A 17,167-nucleotide genomic window follows, 5' to 3' on the forward strand; every position below is an offset into this window, starting at 1 on the left:
GTTTCGACCGCTAGACCATCCTTACCCACCTCTCCCTACGAAAAGAACCCCTGTTTGATGAAATCCTCTCGTGAAGGATGGAGGTGACATTCATGGCAGAGGAACATCATCAATTTGGCAGGTTGAAAACACATTTTAATGTGACCAGATTTTCAACTGAATTGATCTGTTTAAAAACTTGCCAATGAAGACTCCTTAGTAATATCTGCTGATTAAATACAATTTTGATTCCTTCAAAAAAAAAAAAAAAAAAAAAAAAAAAAAGACAAACCGATGGACTTCTGTAAGGTGCACTGCTTCTGGCTCTCTGAGCACCTGTACTCTGGTGTGCAGGAGACCATCTTGTCTCCTTTGCTAGATGGAAGTGCCTGGAAGGCAGGAACCGGTGCTTGTTGCTTTTGCTTCCAAGCAGCTATCATTCAGTGATAGGAGATAGGTGAAGAAAAGGAGCTGAGATTAAGCCCTGTTGCTCTCTACTTTCCTTTTGGCCCTTGGAGACCCTTAGGTTGACCCTGATGAAAGCAGTTGTGAGCAGTGAATGGCCTCTGTGGCTTTCTGAACATGGCAGATTGTCTCTAACTTGATGCTGTGACTTCTCAACTTCACCACCTTTGACATTTTTGTCCTGGGTGAATCTTTGTGGTGGACGGTCACTCTGGCCATTGTCAGATGTTTAGTTAGCAGCATCCTTGGTCTGTACCCACCAGATGCCAGTAGCGGCCCCCATCTCATACACCATGTCATTGTCACTACACATTGCCAGATGTCCCTGGGGGAAGCAAATAACCAGGTCCAGACAAGAACTACTACCGTGCAGGTGCTCCTGTCTGGGATAAATGCAGACCAGAGAAATCAAGTAGTAGCAATTCGGCTCTGGACGGGAATCAGCATCCACCTCGTGGATTATGTCCTGTGGCACTCTTCACCCCATGCCCACTCCAAAACACACCATGGTTTGACCTGAAAAAACTGTGGCCCAGAGGGATTAGTGACTCAGAGAGAAGAAAAAAATACAAGAACCTTAGGAGATCCTGTTTGGGAACTATTATGTTTTGTTTTTGTTTTTGTTTTTTCACATTTGTTTACAGATTGCAAACATGTATCTAATTTCATTTAACTCAAAATAAGAAAATATAAGCTTAGAGATGTCGGTAAATGAGTGCGTAATTATCAGTATCCCAGAGGAGCAAATGTCTGGCACCACTAACAAAGAATTTAGGATGCACAGTGAACATTTTTCAGATTTCAAAGAATAAGGCAAACTCCCCAGAAGGTGACTGGATTCCTGGCACAGCCTGTGGAGTTGTATGGACTTCATGTTCGCCTATTTTAAGTACATGTATCAAGAAAGTGACAGAGAAGAGTATTTAAAGTAACAATAATCTGCCTGTTTCAAAAAAAAAAAAAAACAAAAAACTTGCTTTCTATTTCTAGAAAATAGAGATAATGATAATAGAGAAATCTGAGCTGAGCTATTTCTACAGTAAGTTGTTATGTTTTATAAGGGCATTTTGTACCTTACCAAGATTTCTCACAGAAAGGTAAGAACACCAAATTAAATATTAGCTGCTTGTGGTTATTTTAAGACTCATCTCAATAACCAAGGGAATTTGGTTCTCACACTTTGTACCTTTTGATTACAAACAGCTTTAAACAGGTTTATGTTGTACTTCATCAAAAATTATAGAGGATCGGCAGACTGGACTGAAATTAGGCAGTTCAGAGTTTCTCATGCATGTAAGCTCTTTTTGTTTTGATCCCTATCATTCTTAGTGTGTCTTTTCAAAGATTCTGCTGGAAGGACTGGCCTTAGGGAACAAGAGAAAATGGCAGGAGACTGAACCACAGGTCCACACAATACCTGCTATTTGAGGTAGAGTGAAACCTGACAGATGTTTCTTCATGACTTTGGGTGAATAGTGTAATATGTAGATTTAGTTGGCTGATTCTTTCTTTTCTCATTTGGTTTTGTTTAAGCGTCATACAGTTACATCAAAAATGCTACCGAAAAGTTGTAGATAAATCCATTTTTAGTCAAATAATATGAAAAGCATCAGGAAAATCTGTTATTTGAATTTATCTGATTGCTTCATAGACACAGTGCTTACAACCATGCTTTGATTAACCTCCGTTTATAAACTGCTTTTTAAATATTAAACTGGACAAAATTAGCAGTGAAAGTTTATGACCTTTTATGTTGGTGATTTGTTGAAAATTAATAACAGAAAACCTGCCACTCTGCTTTAAGTCTTTGAAATCCCCTTAGCAGAGAGACATTTTTTTTTTCTCAAAACAAGTATTTTGGAGAACCTCAAAAAGTTAATTATTCTGGCAAGACATCTTTTTTGAGCTTTTTGGAATATTGTAGTATTATGCTGATTTTTCTAAAAAATGGATTCTGAGTTGAATAACAGTAGGACCCTGGCAGACTCAAGCATGTCAGATGTCTTGGCACAGACTTGGGGCCGAGGGGACTTTCCCACTTCTTTATGTAATCCACCATCATCGTATGCGGGACTTCTGTGACATTTCTTCTGTTGTACTCAAATGCTTGGCTTTTCATGCCGTACGCGCCTCTTCATGAAAACAGTCTCTGTGTGTGTGTCTGTATGTGTTCAACTGAAATGAAAAAAAAAAAAAAAAAAAAAAAGTGAAATTCAAGCAATTTCTTAAGTTTGCAGTGGTGATTATTTTTAGTTGAGTTCCTGTGTTCCAAATGATCCCCTTTAAGTCAGTTGATTGGAACTTGGACCAGAGCCCCTGGTAGAAACAATGGTATAGTATATGTGGTGGTGAAGTTTCCAGACCAGCCCTCCAAGAGGATTTAACCCATGGTGTACCTGCTTGCTTGGCAGCAAAGGGCAGTGATGTACGTAGTATATAAACACTGTCCAACGATGTTCAACCTGCAGCCACTTTTCAGTGCTAGGAATTAAAATGGAAAAGTTTTAAAAAATGAATAAACAATATATTTTATTTCTCTTAAAAGGTGGCTTTTTAGGAAAAACAGTTTTAAAGAGACTTGATGGCATGGTAGAAGAGCCCCCACAAAGCAGATCTGAAGATGTGCTACTTAGCAGTTTGGGCACCTTGCCCTAGTGTGCCAGTCTCTTGAGCCTCAGTTTCTGTACACGCCATGGGGTTATTGTGAGGATGAGAGCAGAGTTTACATGTGAAGTGATCTGTGAACTGTAAAGCCCTGTGTAAATGTACCGTATATGTTCTGGTTCTGTTCTTAATCATGCAAATCCTATGTCTTTTGTGTTTTTTTTTTTTTTTTGACACTCCTTACATTAGTAGCAGAACTCTTTATGCTTAATAACTCATAAGGTCCTATGCAGCTCACAAATTTAATAAATGCACGCTATTGTGACTCACGTAGGTGACAGAAACATTTGCATTTGAGGTACAGTAGATTGGAACTTCCAAAGTCTTCTCTCTCCTCCTTCACTTTTCCTCTTATTTTTCTAATCTCTCCTGTTCTTTGCTTGTCAGAGTATGTCTTTCTTTATCAGCTTCTTCAGTTTCAAGTTACACGCTAGGGCTCAGACTTGAAGTCCTGGTCACCCTCTGACCTTGTGTCTCTGGCCTCAGATCAGCTACACACTGCTGGACCCTGAAGATGACCAGCTCTTAAAGCTCAAGGTCTTATGAGAGACCAATTAGGCTGCCTGTCTGAAGGGGCCAAGGCCTTCAGACAGTATTTTTATGTGATTTGGCCTAGCTTTAAGCCCTGATGCTGGACTAAAACTATAAGCGCTCTGGGCCTTGTCCCCCAAGCCTGAGGAGCTTTAAGGGTAGAAACAGTGTTAGGAAAAGAAAGGGGCCCCATTGGCCACTGTAGACCAGAGCTTCTCCTTTCCTGCCTTATTCACTGAGGTGGGAGGTGGGACTACTTGTATTATAACCCACCAAACAAAGAGGTAAATTAAAAAGATTTTATTGAAGGATTACTTTATGTGTCAACGTTATAAAGTTCAGGGAACAGATAGAATAATAACTAATGTTGGAAGAGGACTCAGAGGTCAGGAAGTAGAATTTTTTTTTCATGTTGGAGTAGAGGATTGTTAGGCTGGATAGGTTAATTGTTCTGTAGTTGTTTCCCACCTGCCAATTCTGAGTCCTTTCACAGGATATCCTGAAGACAGTGCATCAGTGTCTTGTCACACCCTCTGGTGTCTGTAAGGTTGGCACTGATTTTGCACAATGGTGCACTGAGACCCTGGAATCTGATAGTCTACAAAGATGAGAAATGAAGTGGGAGACAGCCTCCGATACCACCTCGTTGCTTTCTCCTACCACAGGGGAAATTAGTAGCATATATTAAACAGTGCATTTGGTTGGAGCTGTGGGGAAACAAGAAATGTGACATAGTTCCCACCCTTTTGTAGCTGACAGTAAAGTATTATGTGACTTCGTTAGAGGGAGCCTGTTCTGGACTGTTCATTGAATTGGGTATTAGTTCTAGTTCTGTCTCTTTCATTGAATTTCTTCCACTGATTCTAGTTAGGACTTAGAAAAGATCATCTAAGTCCTGGGCCTCAGTTTTCTTCTCCATAAAATGAGTCGATTGAGTCTGGAATCCCTCTTATCTCCACATTCTGTGAGTCACAGTCTCATTATTCTTTTAACATTTTGATCATCCTGCTTTTGATCCCTACTACTCCTTTTATTTCAAGATATTCCTAGCCAAGTTGTAAATGCAAATTAAATGATAGGCTGACGTGATGGGCAACTTAGCAACTCATAGACCGATTGACTAGAAAGAGACATTTCTTCTATTTTAGGGCAAAACTATATCCCAAGTGTATATAAAATAATTTGGATCATTATATGCCCCAGTAGGTCTGCCTAAAATAGAATATAACTGCTTTTGGAAATTCAAAGACTAGTTAGTCGTGTTGGTGCACACCTATAATTCCAGTAGATTCAGAGTCTGAGGCAGGAGGATCATAAGTTCAAAGTCAGCTTCAGCAATTTAGCAAGGCCCTAAGCAACTTAGTGAGAAAATAAAAAATAAAAAGGACTGGGGATGTGACTCAGTGGTTAAGTGCCCTGGGTCAGTCACTGGTACCAAAAAAGAAAAAAGAAAATTCAAAAACTAAGAAAATAAGTTAGAAGATGATGATTATAAAAGAACCTTTGAGTCTACAAAGGACTTTAACTGCAGAATTGTTTTTTAAATCGTGATTTTTGCTAGTGCATTTAAAATGTGATGTGTCTTGCAGATGTTTGGTGTATATAAACCAGAGATATGCAGTTCTGTGTATTTATAGTTCATAGTTCTCTGCAGCAGGGCCGTGTGTGTGCACTCCAAATGTGCTTTTTGTCAGCTAATTGGAGGGTTTTCGATGGTTTGAGTTTTTTGTCTGTCTGTTGGAATTTTACTGACCTGCCTTTGCTCCCTCCTCACATTCCTCCCTATAGTCCAAGCAGCATTCATTTATTAAATGTTCAGCTAAAATATGGCAGACCATTTCTAGTTGTTGGATCAGCCCCCATTTGGGGGATGAGCCTGTGACCGAGGAGGCAGGATGCTTTCTGGAGCGGCAGGAAGACAGACCCTGTACAAAGTGACATAGGTTCAAACACCAGCACTGCCTTTCACTGGTGTCATGCGGTTACCTAGTCCCTCAGAATCTATTTTCCATCAGTAACAGGAAATAATCACAGTATTGTTCATATCACATGGCAGGTGAACCGTTTGTCCTTTCTGAAGGTGTAACAGCTGAGAGTAGAAGAGGTGAAGATGCCCTTGCACGGGATGACTCTAGGGTTTGTAAAGACAGCTAACGCTTCAATTGAGTCTTCCCAGATGCACTGTCTCTGAACAAAGTAATTATTCCAAGGAAGTTGCCTTCTTGTTCTTAAATCCAGAGAGCAGCCACAGGCAGCCACAGGCAGCCACAGAAGCATATCCCTGGGAGCTGCAGTGTCTGAGGCCCCCTTGGGGTGTTCAGGCTATGGATGCTAAGAATGGTCAGTGTGGGATAGCCTGGGACAGTGGTTCAGCCCTCGGCCTCTGGAGCTAGAATCCCGTGTTCAAGTCCAGCTCTATGATCTTGAAAAAGCTCTTTCTGTTAGTGCTTCAGTTTCCCAATTTGTAAACTGAGGCTAATAGCATTTACTTCCCTGGGTTGTTGGCGGTTGAGAGACCTTTAAGTTGTGCAAAGTGCTTGGAACAGTCCCTGGCTGGCACTAGCACAGCTTGGTATTCACTCCATTCTCTTATGGTGGGGATTGTCTTGTTGCTAAGAGTTCAGAGCACGCTGGCTTTTAAAATTGCATGGACTGCAGCCTTTCTAATGACAGCCCTCCCTTCAGCGGAGGAAACTCTTGCTCTCAACCGTACTTGGCCCTCTGCTTGCACAGGAGGTAACTCTGCTCTTAGAAGCCTGCTCTCTAGTCTTTCATCTCCTGCACTGGCCCCGCGTGTCCACTCAGGATGGCTTTTGTTATTAATGTGGAGCAGTTGAAGTCACTGCCTTGGGTGCAAGCCAGACAGCATTACTGAGGTCATATATTACTTTCCTAGACTCTGGTCATGAGCAGGATGCTGGAAGCCAGAGGTGCGGGGAAGCTGCCCCTTTAGGCAGCCCACATGAAAGGTGTGTTTGTTTTCTTCATCATGCTTATGTGACTAGATCACTCAGTAGCTTAGTGGTATTTTTTTCTTACTCTGCGATCTTTATGCTCTTGGGCTGCTGTTGCTTACTCTCTGGTTAGACAGACTAATGTTCCTTTTGTTGAGCATCTTTCTCTATTGTTGTTCCATTGTTGAAAATCTTCTCTTTGTTAAGTTATTATCTATTTAAGGCTGGCAGAATTTCTCAATGAAACTGTAGGTGTCTGTAGGTACTATATAACATACTGAGACGTTTGGGGATTTTTCTATGTTGTTTTTTTTTTTTTGTTTTCTTTTTTTTGTCTCTATAAATGAAATCATGCTGTGGAGAAAGTACTTCTGTAAATACCAAGTGAGAGCGTGTTCCCCCCTGGGAGCAGTGTAATTGAAGAACATACTCTTATTTTCTGCTCTGCTTTTGAATTTGGGGCGTGGGAACTGTATTTTTGTTGTTTTGGAAAAGCAATGGAATTTTATCAGGCGTTACCCTGAAACTCCCTACCTTCTCTTTTTCTGAAATATTTCAAAGTCCTGTGCTACTCTGTGAACAGGTTCCCTCATTTAGAAAGCACCACAGCCTGGCCGGTTGAGCCCTGTTTGGATGATCTGCTGGCTCCATGAAAGGAGGTATTGTTTGTCAGGGGAAGATAGAGTCTGAGAAACGGCACTTGAGGATCATATGACCGTTAGTGTGAAGCGTGGGGCAGTGATTTGTTAGCTCGAGCAGTTAAGATTTTTTTTTTTCAATATCTGCAAATAAACATGAGGCCTCAGATCCAGTTTTGCCTTGTGACGGGTAAGGGTGGGGGCAAGATAACGTTCGCCAGATTTAAACTGTTTCCTAATTTCTGTGGTCTTAATAACTCCCATTGTGAAATAAAAGCTGTTTCTGGTGAATTTTAGCTGCTGCTGAATCGGGGCATGCATGTACTTTTTGTTAATTTAACAGTTGTTTTCTGCTGTTTTCTCAATTGGAGAGCAGTAATTGTGAATCATAATTCCTATCAATATTCTTCTGTAATGATATGCCACAGATGTTTGAGTGCTACACACACTCCCCTCTCCATTTTTATGTCAGTTGTGTGGAGGTAAAATATGGATAATAGCTATGTTGTAATGGGCCGGACCCTCTCCCCAGAGACCCTTATTTCCATATGCTACGGTGCTCCTCTGATCTTTCCAAAACATCTACCATCAAATTATTAATACTTGGCAAGCTGTTTAGTGTGTGAGTCTCTGAGATTTCTATGTAATCTGGACATAGAATAGCTTCTCCTAGTCTCTAAATCATTTCTGCATCCTCTTAAACACATCGAAGGGAGTGGGCTGTGTGTTCTTTACTTCTAGCTCTCTTAAAAGTATATACTGGGGCTGCTTGCAGTGACATGCCTGTAATCCCAGCCACCCAGGAGGCTGAGGCAGGAGGATTCTCGCATTTGAGCCCAGGCTGGGTAACTTTGTGAGACCCTGTCTCAAAAGAAAAAAGAAAAGCAGGGAATGTAGCTTAGTGGCAGAGGGCTTGCCTAGTACGTGTAAGGCCCTGGGTTAAATCTCCTGTGTTGCAAAATAAATAAATACATATGATATATTATAAAAAAATTTAAATTCTGTAAGTGTAAAGAAGAAAATGAAAATCTCTTGCTATTTTACCACTCAAGAGAAAAACTATTAAAACGTTGAGATATTTACTTCCAGATTAATTTTCTATGCATATTTATATTGATATATAATCATTCATTTTGTAAGAAGTACTTAGGTTTTGACACCTAGTTTTTAAACATAATATATGTGATCACATTTTCCACATCCTAAAATTTTCTTTGAAAATGTGATTTTAAATAGCTGCCTAGTTTTGTATCCATGATAATTTGCTTGGGAAAAAAAAAAAGATATGCTGTAAAGTAAAAATGGCCATTTTGGGGATGTCGCCTTTCCTAATTTAAAAAAAAAAAAAACAATTGGTTTAAAAGAATAATTGACAACATGTATATTTAATGCTTTACTCAACATAGACTAAAATTCTTTGCTACATTTCTGTAACAAATGAACGTTTTCTTACTATAATCCTTAGTATAGCAACAATTATAATAATTTTAACAGGTTATTATTCATAGCTGTTATTTGTGATGTTTTCAAAAAGTCAGATTTTATCCCAAAGGAAAAAAATCAAGCTAATCTTGAAACACTTTTTTTCCTTAAAATTTGAAATAAGGTTAAATTTTTTTGCAACTAAATTCCAGGTTCATCCACCATGGCCAGCAGGTCGCATTGGCTCTGCTGTAATTTCGGGGTGAATTTGATTTTTCTTGAGCCTCTAGGCTGTATAGGCCAGGAAAGGCCATTGTGGTCGGGGAAGTGGAGCCAGATGGTCCCCATGGAGGGTGCCAAGCCCCCAGCAGAGATGGACACCACATCCGACAGACGAGGGGCAATGGCCAGTGTCAGTGATCCACCCTTTCCTGGAGAGAAAAGCTCTGGCCTTCTGCTGGTGGATTTTGCCACTGCCCTCGCAGACTCTGCCCAGTCTGGCGTAGCACGTGTCCAGGCTGCTGGCTCCCAGTGGGCAGGGAGGCAGGAGGTGATGGCTCGTGCTGGGGCTCACTGGCAGCCACTGGGGCCGTCTGATGAAATCCACTTTTGGCATTCTCAAAGTCTTTCAGAGGAATCTGGGTAAGTCCTGTAACCTTGTGTCATTGGTTTACTTGGCTCTTAAAGGGGACTAATAATTAAATTGAAGCCACCAGTCAGTGGATCTTAGTGGCAGTTTTCAGTTTGAAAATTGAAACCTAGGATCATAGAACCCTCTCCTAAATATCACTATCACATCTGTGGTTTGTTCTTGATTTGAGGGAGTTGATCTGGGAAAAGGATGTTCCCGAGAGTCATATATCCCTGAATTTACATATCTGTGCAACTGTTTAGGAACAGAACCACTCTGGGCTTCTTTCATAACCTCTCTGAACTTCTTCTGTAAAAGTGACCACAATAATAATTGCCTTAAAGACAAGTGAGAGCTTGTATTTTATAAGAGTAGCACAGAGTAAACCCTTACTAGATATTAGTTACTGTAATAATGATAGATTTATGCCAAGTCATCTGACCCTACTGTGTAGGTTTGCGATTGATCATTGGGGATCTGTAGTCCTGGAACAAAGTTGTTTTCCTTTCCGATTTAATTATAGCCTTGTACCCTGAACTGAACTTGAAAATGCAAATCTTTATTAAAAGATACCTGTTAGCCATCTTTTCATCACTGTGAACAGAATACCCAACAGGAACAAGTTAGAGTAGGGAAGGTTTATTTTGGCTCATGGTTTCAGATGATTTAGTCCATGGTTGGCCAATTCCATTGTTTTGGGCCCGAGTTGAGGCAGAATATCACGGCAGATGGGTTTGATGGGGGAAGACTACTCAGGGCATGGCAGCTGGGAAGTAGAAGAGATAGAGAGAAAGGGGCCAGGGATAGGAAATACCCTTCTAGGGTACACCCTCAGTACCTACTTCCTCCAACCATGCCCCACTGCCTCCCAAGCCCACTCAGCTATCTGCAGTTTAATCCAGTGGATTAATCAGGTCAGAACCTTCATGGCCCAATCATTGCCTAAAACTTTGCCCCACCTCTGAATATTGCTGCATTGGAGACCATGTACATGGGGGACATTTTGGGGTCATTCCGGATCCGAACCCTGTCAGCTCCCAAAGTACGATAACTTAAATAAAAAGTTCTTGGTGCTTTTATCTCTATCAGAACCAGTTACTGGTGCATAACTAGTTTGGTACCTCAGTAGACGAATTCCTTCCTATTGTTTCACTGCCATCCTAACAGTGCTGGCCCCAGCTTCAGTTAGTGCTCATCATGAACTCATTTCAACCAAAGAAAGAGGGATGACCTAGAAGTTGGTCATTTTCACTCAACATCTTGCCTACTGGGCAGTCACATGACCCAGCTAGCTGCAAGGAAGGCTGGGAAGTATACCCTTGAGCAAGCCAGACATCCTGCTGCTGAAGCTTCCCTGTAGAACAGGAATGAGGAAACATTCGCTTCCAAGTGCTAGATCAGCCTGCCACCTGTATTTGTAATAAAGTGGGATTGGAACACAGCCACACCCATTGGTGTGCAAATCGCTTGTCTGCCTTCATGTTGCAGTGGAAGAGTTGAGTCCTTACAGAGGCCATATGGCGTGCAAAACCTACAGGATTTACTCTCTGGCCCTTAGCAGACATTTGCTGACCTCTACTTTAGAAAATGGGGAAATGAATATGAGGGAAGTAATTCATAATTTGTGCAACAGTTTACTACTTGGTGTGAGCATGAGTCACTGCCTTGGAAATGCAGAGTTAGGACTTAAGAATTAGTAATTCTTAGGACTTAAGGATACTAGTGGTCCATGGGTGGTTGGCAGGGGGTGACTTGGTATGCAGATGATTGTTGGAGAAGGAGCCAGACATGAGGTAATCTGGTGGAAGTGAAGGGAGAGAGTGCAAAAGCTTGCGTGTGCCTGTGAGTTTCCATCTTTAGAGGATCATACCTTAAGGACTTTCCCCTTTCTGCAGCCCTCTGCCCTGTCATGCATTTGATTCTTGCTTTGTTCCCACTGCCACTAGTGTAAGTCAGACCCTTTCCACCCATTGCTTTTACTGGTCTCCATGTCTGGAGTCTCAGCCTCCTCCAAAGCCCCTCTTGAAGCTTGACCCTTTGGTTTTTCCCTTGTAAAGAATTTCCAGTGAGTCCCCATTGCCTCCTCCTTAGAGGCTAAGCATGGTTTGTCATTTAAGGTCCTCCTGCTCCTTGGCCCCGATCTTTGTTTCCAATCCCATTTTCCCTCACAGTCTCGCATGCACTCTGGACTCCAGCCTAGTGGATGCACCCCGTGCCCACTCTGACTTTGCCATCTGCACGTATTTGTCCCTGTTGTATCCTCTGTCTCCCCTGCCTAGAGGCCTTGGCACATGGTAGGCACATTCCTGGCTGGAGCTGAGGAGCCTGACTTCACGTTGGTACTTCTAGGATGTGGGAGGTTCTTCCCCTTTCTAGTTGGCCCCTTCTCCCACACTAAGGCTGAGCGCTCCCTCCTAGAGTGTGCTTCATGCTTTCTTAATGTCCTGTGAGGTCCTTGCTACTTCCTGTGCCAGATTCCCTGTGCATCTCTAATCTTGCATAACCTGGTCCTGAAGGCAAGTCCCGATTTGTGGAACTGCGAATTCTTCACTTTCCTTTAGTAAGTGCCTGGTGCCTGCTTTATGGGTCAGTGTTGTAGTGATGCTGTCTACAACCAGGGCCATCTACAAACTGGTGCCTCTTCCTAAAAATGTATTTTACTACCTGAAGGATTTAAGTGAAAAATGAAAACAGTTTGAAAATGAGTGTTGGCTAAGATCTTGAAAACCCTGAGTGGTCTCTCACTAGTTTTTAACAAAAGAAACTACATTCTTAAAACTTTTCCAAAGTATTTGATGCAGTCTTACTGAGAAGTGTTAAACAGTTCCTTGAAAAGCCACGGCTGAACCAGAAATCAGACTGAGCTTTTGCTAGGCCTAAGGAGGAACTTATGGGCAGAACCCCCTGTGAGTTTCCCAGAGGGGCTGCCTGCAGCAAAGCCACCCAGTCCATTCGGCAGAGCAGATTTGGAACATTTTCTCCCCCAGGCTGCCAGAGGTGCACCTGACCTCATGTAGGTCCACTTACATCATACCCACAGAGGGGAGTAGTTTCACAGCTTCATCTTTCCACAGTTGGCAATGAAGAATAAGAAGAGCTTTCTCATTCTTGACTGCCTACCCTTTTTCTTTCTCTGTCTTTTTAACCAAGCCTACAACGAGGAGACCCAGATAAATAATGAAATACTTGCTTATGCTGGCTAAGAACTCACATCGTTCACTCATCTGGGATTTAAAAATCTAGTGAGGTTGACAACAGTGTTGGGCAACACGTGGATAAGTATGGGTTTCCGCCATCTACCGAGACCTGCTCATGGGGTGTGTAGGAAAGAGGCCACTCGCCGGGTGGTGGGGCTTCCCCTGTGCGCTCGGGAAGGGATGCACAAAGCTTTCCAGTCCCCTCTCACTGAGGGATGGCAGTCAGGTAAGGAGGGAAAGCAAAGGTCTCTCTTTCCTTGTGGTTTTATGCATTTTGAGGTTGCTGAAGAATAAGACGATTTATTCTGGAGTCTTTCTAAGCTTAAGTTAGAATAAAAGATCATTATGGTTGTAGGGGAGTCTCTGCTTTGTCTTTTGACTCTTTTACTTACTATCTTCAGTGTCTGGCAGAGTACTCAACAAACTGTGTTCTGTATGTATTTATTGAATGAATAAGTAAGTAGATTCTGGCATATAATTGTAAGAACTTTTTGGAAGATGAAAGGATTCTTAAGCGAAATGATTTTTTTATGATGTAAAGACAAAAGACGCTTATCTTCCAGCCCCCTCCTCCTCATCTCCTGCCAACCCCTCCAGTTCATGCCTCTCTGGCACATGAAGTTTGGGGAGGAGTGAAGGTGTGTGGCCTTATATTACTGAAAGGAAAAACCCAGTGTTGTGTAACAGTGTTTCAAGGGCCCTTTCATAATAAACATAACATTAAACAGCCAGAACAAGTTTATTTTGCACTAATAATCCACTGGAAGAATGGATTTGGGTGAGCAACTAATGCTGTACACCAAGGTGCTTTAATAGAGGTGACCATTATTTATATATTAAAAGTAATACTTCAAAGAAAGCTCTGACTATCCTTATTCTAGGGCAAGAGATATTAAAGAGCTCTTGCAGTACAGAGTTTGTGTCTCCCATAAGGTGTCAGGTTTTTTTGGGGGGGGAGGGGGGGTCCTTTAAGTTTTGAACCTCAAATCCAGGTAAACCTCGAGGGAGAAAAGAGAGGATAAATAGAAAAGAATGGAAGCAAGGAGTGTGGAAGAGGAGTGAAGGCTGATTAAGCACTCTGGCTGACAAGAAAGGTCTGCTTATCACTTCTGTGCATTCAGAGACTTCTGGCTCCATTCTTCCAGCTTTTCATAAAATATTTAACAGGTTCTTGTGAACCATGATCTTCCTGCTGCGCTGCAGAACACTAGTACTGTTTCTCTCTGTGTTTCGGTACCAATTACGTAGCCTCCTGCCCTCCCCTCCCCAGCCTCTGCGGATGAACTTTTTTTTAGCATCCATCTATAAGGGACAACGTGGTTTTTGTCTTCCTGTGTCTGACTTATTTCACTTAACACAATGTCTTCCGGTTCCATCTGTTCAGCCACAAATGATACAATGTCATTCTTTTTAATGACTGACTAATCTTCCATCCTATCTGCCTAACACATTCTCTTTATCCCTTGGTCCGTTGATGGGCATCTAGTTTCGTTCTATGTTCTTAGCTATTCTGAATAGTGCAGCCTTAAACCAGATAGTAACAGGAAGATGGAACCATTAATCACCCTGATTTAATCATTACCTATTATTTATATATATGCATTGCACTTTACCCCAGAAAAATATGTACAGTAAAAGTAATTTTAAAAAAAAACATAAAAACAAAAAGGAAAGAGGCCTAGTCTGTAAATTAAATTTAACCCCTTATCTGACCTGGCAGGACAAAGTACACTGGCTTCTAAAGAAACTTTCTGGGAGCAGTGCAGTTACTTCAGAGCACAAAAGAGAAGCCAGAGAACAAGAGAACTGCACAGGGCAAACGTGCACCTCCACTTTTCCCTTTGAAAGATCAGCTTTGTTCTATGAAAGAGAAAAAAAAAAATCACACACTCGTCAAGATTATCTCTGACCTGTCACTGTTGCCCAAGAGAAAACACAGGCGAGATACACGGGTTTCTGCATTTAGAAGAAAGTACTTCAGGTAAAAATTAACTATTAAGTAAGCAACTCTTTTCAGCAGAAGAAGTATCCGAATTCTTAAGCTAAATTGTGAGTAAAGAGCCCGGGTTACTGCAAATATTATTAAATGCTTACAATAATGACCTCACATTCTTTTTTCATGTACATTTAGCAATGGCTAAAAACAATTAGAAGGCATAAGGTGATGTCTTAAGTTGCTTGCCTGGTATTTTTAAAAATCTGCAGTTTTAGGCTTGCCAAGTAACACATACAGGAGCTTTCCTATGAAAGGAATGTTCTTCGTATGTTTGATAAGGGGGTGATCTCTTAGAGAAGGCATCTGCCTCTGATTTTATAAGCAACCTATTGCCTAACTGCTGAGAATAGCTGCAGTTATTTTAAACAGATGGTCCTAAGTTAATAGGGAAGAAAGTAAAAGTGAGTCAGCTTCTCAATTTTTAATTCCCCCCTAAATGGCAAAAATAATGAACAGAATATGCTTTGAACCCAATTTTATCTAAATGTTTGTAAAGAGCAGCTTCTGAAAACTGGAATTTGTAGATTGATCTGTTTGGTAGAGACAAAGTCAATATGAATTACTTAAATTCTACTCTCTTGATTGCATTTGTCAAAATTAGTGATGCTTTGCTGAAATTAAAGCTTTTGTTTTTTTTTTTAAAAGACAAATTGTGGTCAAATATAGGGAGCCTACAAAAACTGATTTCAAATTTTTTATATCTTCAGAGAACAGTAAATGGTGGTGACGTTGTTATTTTATTTAAGTTGGTCTTTGCCAGATGACCGGGAAGAAAGAGTACAGGATGATGATATTTGTATCTTCGTATCCTTAAGATTTCTGGACTCTGCAGGTGTCTTGACTAGTAGTTAATAAGCTGCTTGTCTTTCATTTCTGGCATTGAAGATGATGAATATTTTGATAATGCAACAGTGAATTAGTGCTTATAAAGGATTTTGAAGAAAAGGATTTCTTTAGTACACAGATACTGTTACAACTGTGAATAGTGTACAATAATAGTGGTTGGGTCTAACAGATAAAGCTCATGAGTATTCTGAGTTTTTAAACTGTGAAATACAGGGTTGTTGAAGATTTTTAAGAATTGCTGCTCATTAGTGGTAACTGCACCTGGTTCTTATCTGTGAGCTGTATATCCTTGTGTGTGTCCACAAACCGCTACGATTCTTTGATTGACTTTTGCATTTTCTCTACCCGCACGGTTTCAAGGTCTAACCACAACGGATATTTCCTAGGTTTTCATGGGCTAGGGATGTAAGTCTTCTTGTTTTTGCCAATTTGAATGAAAAGGAGTGGACAACCCAGACAAAATAATCAAATCATAGACCCGCGGTCAGCCAGCTGTGGCCTGCGGGGATGATTTTGTCTAAGAAGGTTCCTCACATTCTTTAAAAAGTTGTAAAGGAAGAAAAAGGAGAAGAATGTGAGCAGACCATGTGTAGCCTACAAGGGCTGAAATATGTGCTGTCCAGCCCTTTACAAAAAATTCTGCTGCCTGCTGTCGTAGACAAGGACTATGGACACAGATTAAGGTCATGGCTCTGGGGCCAGAAGCTGGCTTCTTTATTTCCAGGATGACTTGGGTAAATTACTCAATCTCTCTGACTGGTTTTCTCATCTCTAAATGGGAATAATTATGGTCTACCTTGTGGGGTTGTGGTGAGGATTAGATTAACATAAAGCGCTTAGAACAATGTCTGGTACTTAACGAGTACTCAATAAATGTTAATAATTGTTATTACGGTGGAAAGAAGTCTTGAAAGAACATCTAAACTAGTTCTTACTTTCAAATGGTGAATATCCTCATTGTCAGTGATCATTTTCTGATTTCTGCAATCAAGAATGGAGGGCCATTTTTTTTTTTTTTTTAATGGTGTCTGCTTTGCGGAATAAAAAGAAAAGTCAAGATGGACCCATACTAAAATGTAGAAAAAGAAAAGAAAAGAAAAAAAAAGCTTGAAAACATAAAAAGAAATACTACCATAAGCTACTTTTTAGGTAAAGAAAAGATAGTCAAGCTTATTCATTAAATGGCACTAGTTTAAAAAAAAAAAAAGCGCAAACACAAGAGTTCTTTGATGTACTTAGGTCAAGCATAAGAAGAACAAAGTAGACAGAAGAGATGTAGAAGAGAAGATAATGTTAGAGAAGGAAGAGCAAATAAGGATAAGGAGGGTAACCAGCAGATGGGGAGGAAGATTGAGACCAAAAGGAGGCTGGAGGTTTCTTAGGGTGTCCAGTGTGGATACCCCTCTTCCTTTGGGACTCCACCTCGGTTATTCTGTGTCCAGTTTAATTGCTCCCATTTGCAGGATGTATGAATCCTTCTGTTTGACCACTTTCCATTGCAGAAATAAATTTTTAGCACCAAGTATGTTTATTAAATATACATTATAAGTAGGGTAGATTCCCTCAGAAAAACCTATCACGTGTGTATATAAAGTCATCATGTTTTGTGTATTTATTTCTTAAGACAAGCAATCCTATTCCCTTTAGCCACTTGCCTTAGTCATCATCATTATCACCAAACAATTGATGGATTTCAAGATACATCTCTTTATCCGCTCTGCTTGCTTCACATACCATTTCAAGTAGAGAAAGAACAAACTTAGTGACTTTAAAATCAGGAAATGCTTTAAAAAAAAAATAAGTGATGATGTGTGGTCTATTCTGTTTTCCTTATTTTTCACTCT

The 17,167-nt window shown here is 40.8% G+C and overlaps 1 protein-coding gene across 8 annotated transcripts in view; it reads left to right on the forward strand.

The window, feature by feature from the left end:
* GAB1 (GRB2 associated binding protein 1) overlaps positions 1-17,167 on the forward strand; it is a 119,231-nt gene that overhangs the window by 35,359 nt on the left and 66,705 nt on the right. The window contains exon 1 of one of the 8 annotated variants that reach the window (XM_079154141.1): positions 1,752-6,608. The exons of 5 other annotated variants lie outside the window; for them this stretch is intronic. The gene's annotated coding sequence lies outside the window, so the exon portion shown is untranslated. Of the gene's footprint in view, positions 1-1,751; positions 6,609-9,315; positions 14,463-17,167 lie in introns of those variants that run through there. 2 more of the 8 variants (XM_079154142.1, XM_079154143.1) reach the window with 2 other exon arrangements.

This window comes from Sciurus vulgaris, assembly GCF_902686455.1.
Source record: "Sciurus vulgaris genome assembly, chromosome: 9".
NCBI lineage: Eukaryota > Metazoa > Chordata > Mammalia > Rodentia > Sciuridae > Sciurus > Sciurus vulgaris.